The sequence below is a fragment of the Leptonychotes weddellii genome, chromosome 11 (assembly GCF_054177405.1).
Source record: "Leptonychotes weddellii isolate Sample4059 chromosome 11, ASM5417740v2, whole genome shotgun sequence".
NCBI classification, from domain to species: domain Eukaryota; kingdom Metazoa; phylum Chordata; class Mammalia; order Carnivora; family Phocidae; genus Leptonychotes; species Leptonychotes weddellii.
The window spans coordinates 1,780,973-1,784,416 of NC_138379.1; positions in this window are offsets into that span (position 1 = coordinate 1,780,973).

Genomic DNA, 3,444 nt, shown 5'->3' on the forward strand with positions numbered 1-3,444 from the left:
CAGAGAGCGGCCCCGAGAAGAGGCTCCAGGACAGCTCGAGAAGTTGAAAACGAAGCAAAGACGCCCGCCCTTCCCCCAGGCCTCCCCACCGAACCCTGCTCTGAATGCACAAATTATTCTCAGCTCATCGTGCTCGGAAACTGACCAGATCATCGCCCGCCAGGAAAGGGGGCAGGCTGCGCCTCTCAGCACACACTTGACATTTTGTTCTCCTCCAGGCTTCCGTGCTGACAGTTTCTGGATTAAATGTGCAAATGGAACGCGGCCCCGAGGGGGTCTCGCTCCCTGCCGGCCCCAAGCGCCAGGCCTGAGTGTGCGCGCGGACACGTGTATGTGTCTGAGTAAGCAGGCCACGTGAGTGTGCCCACCCGCGGGGGCCTCCACGTGCACGTCCGAACGTGTGCGCACCTCTGTGTAACCGTGAGCGCCCGCGCGTGCCCGCCTCCCGGCCAGGCCTCGGGGCCGCACCAGGGACATCTTCCTGATCCGCTACTTCAACTACCCTCGACCTCGACCGAGCTGGGAAGGCAGAGCCACTGGGCATGGGCGCCCCAGCTCGGCTTTCGGCACGAGGAACTTTTCTCAGCCCAGTGGTGGTCAAATCCACCCGAAAGCGCCACCGTGGGCCTCGGGCTGGGGGTCCATGCCTTGCAGCCACGAGCCAGGGGAGGCCCGGAACTCGCCTTCCCAGGGGGCCGGCAGCCACAGACTGGGGAGGGCAGCATCACCCCGAATTCCCGTGAGCCTGAAGACGCTTGATGGGCTTCTCGGGCCTCCTCCGCACGCATGGGTGCCCTCAAGCCCCAGGGCGCAGAAGGGGCTGACAGGTGGCACACTGGGCTGGACCCTGGTCAGGGCCATTTCCGCCCCGTTCTTAAGAAGGGCCGGCAGCAGCCTGGGGGTCACCTACAGTCCCTCTTCCCCTCGCCCAACCCAATCTGCCCGACCAGCACACGATTTTATAACCAGAGAGCAGAAAAGAGCAGAGTGGGAGCTGCTGCGCCCCAGCCCCGAGGTCAGTGCGGTGGGGTGGGGGGCCGGGGGCCGGGCGCGCGGCCGCGGCTCCTGACCCCGCGAAGCTGCACCGAGCCCCCGTCTCCCCGCCTGTGAAGCCGCACAATGACACACGGCAGCAGCCGCACAGCCGGGGCTCTGGTTTTCGTTCTGTGTGACCTGGGGAGCAGAGAACGTGATTATAACCCGTCTGAATGCCGTACCCCGGGGCGATGACTCAGACACCTGCACGGGCCCGTGGCCCCCGCCCGGCGACCCGCCACCCGGGCAGCCCGCGCGTCCAGGCGGCGACAGCTGGCAGACACCGCGCCGCACCCCACGGCCACGGGGGCCCTCCGGGCTCATCCTATTACCCCGGATGACTTCCCCAGGGCAGCCCCCCGCAGCCCCCCACCGAGTGCCAGTGCCAGGCCCCGCCTGCGCCCGGCGACACACTGCCTGTTCCGCTCGGTCCCCGTTATGTTATGTCAGCTGTTACCCTGTGCTTAAAACAAGGCTCTCCAGCTGGCCGGGGTCAGATGTGAAAACAGGCCCTCACAAAACCCAGCCCTCCAGCTACCCCGCGCTGGAGACCCCCACTGAATGTGGCACTTAATGACGAGTGTCTTTGCAGCCCCCGGGCAGAGCATAAAGGAAACACCTGTCCCACGGACGGCACCCTCTAATCCCGCTAAATCCCCGAATGGAGGGGCCTGCGGGGCCCACAGCAAGGGGCCCCCACCCCAGCGTCTGACTTTTGTCCTGGGCCTCAGGGAGACATTGACAACGAGTTTTGGCGGGCCAGGCAGGAGGGAAGACCCAGGAGCTGGCCTGGGAGCACCTTCCCGGCAGAACCAGAGCACGGTGCGGGGAGCCAGCCCCGGGTGCAGGTGAACACGCCCCTTGCATGGGCGTCAGTTTCTAGGCGGGCAGCGGGAACTGCTTTCCTGCTGACACTGGAGGCTGAGCCGAGGCCCCCCCCCCAGCCTGCCCAGAGCCAGGGGTGCCCCACATATCCCCCCACCCCCTGCACCCCAACCCAGGGCGGCTCTGTGTCTGGTTCCCAACCTGGATCTGAATCATCACAATTTCTGAAAGGAGGGAAGAAGACAGTGGGGTACGGTGGGGAATGTGAGGCCACCCAGACACCTGGCCACCCTGGGGAGAAAAGCCCGGAAACCAGGCACACACGTCACCCCAGGTGCCAGAAGAGGCCGTGGGGCCCGCCGACCCTGCGTCTGGGCCGTCCCGGCTCCCTGGCTCTTCCCGCCCCAGCACTCATGCTCCCCGACAGGCAGGCCAGTCATTTCCGCCCTTGGGGGCCAGTGGTCGGGGCAGACGGCCTCCCGGGGAGCAGGGGAGCAGGGTCAAACCGGCCGGCGGGGCCCAGGGCGGACGGACGGGGTTGCCGACCGGGGCTCGCACGGGGTCCCCAGCGAAGACGCTGGCACACACCTCACATCACAGGGTTTGACAGCCGGAAAACAGGAAGCGTCGTGGGGACAGAGTCAGGCCCAGACTCGGGCTCCTCGTAGGGCAGGAGAGGCCGATGTCGGCCAGGCCTGGCCGCTCTCGGGGCCCCAGGGCCTCCACTTGGACCCCGTGGAGTCGCCCCCTGACCCCAGGGACCCCGCAGGAGACACAGGCCCGCCGAGGGCCACCCCCCTTTCCCTCCAGTGCACCCATGGGGGACTTGGGGTGTGTTTCAGGGAAGTTTCAGACACTTGGGGCCGTTTCTGCGACCCCCTGCCCAAGCCCCCCACCATGTCCCGAGCAGACTTGATCGATAGCACAGTTCTGGAGACAGATAACGGGCCCGGCTGTGGGCCTCACAGAGGACGTCTTTGTTACAGAAAACGAGCCACTGCAAGACCCTCCACACACAGGGCCCCGGTATACGGGCAGAAGGTTCCGGTTACAGCGAGGACTCCTGCTTTCACAGTCCGCGGCTGAGTGCAGACCCCCGCATGAAGGAATGTCGGCTGTCCCCTCAGGGGCAGCTGCCTCCGGGCCAGGAACGCAGCCAGCCCAAACCCTGGAGCCCTCCCCAGGCCCGGGGGCCCGGGTGGGGTGGGAACTATGGCCCCTGGGGTGGGGATGGCCCACCGCTGCCCTGGGTCCCCCGAGCCTCGAACCCTCGGCTTCCTCCTACTCAGACATCCCCGGGGGCCAGGGCATGTTCCCCTTTCTAAAGCAGGCACAGCGGCTCTGGCCCCCCAAAGCACAGGAGGAAGACCAGGAAGGAATGGCCAGGGCACCCGGGTCATGGAGATCGAAACCCAGGACAACCCCACACAATGAGGAGACCACACTGCAGATGTGGGACCTGCAGCGAGCCCTGAGTGTGGACGGCGGTCAGATGGTGGGGTGGGGGGCAGGGAGGTGAAACCCAGTGAGCAGGTGTGGAAGGATGGGGGCCCCTGCTTCGGGGGTCTTAAGGGTGGCTCAGGC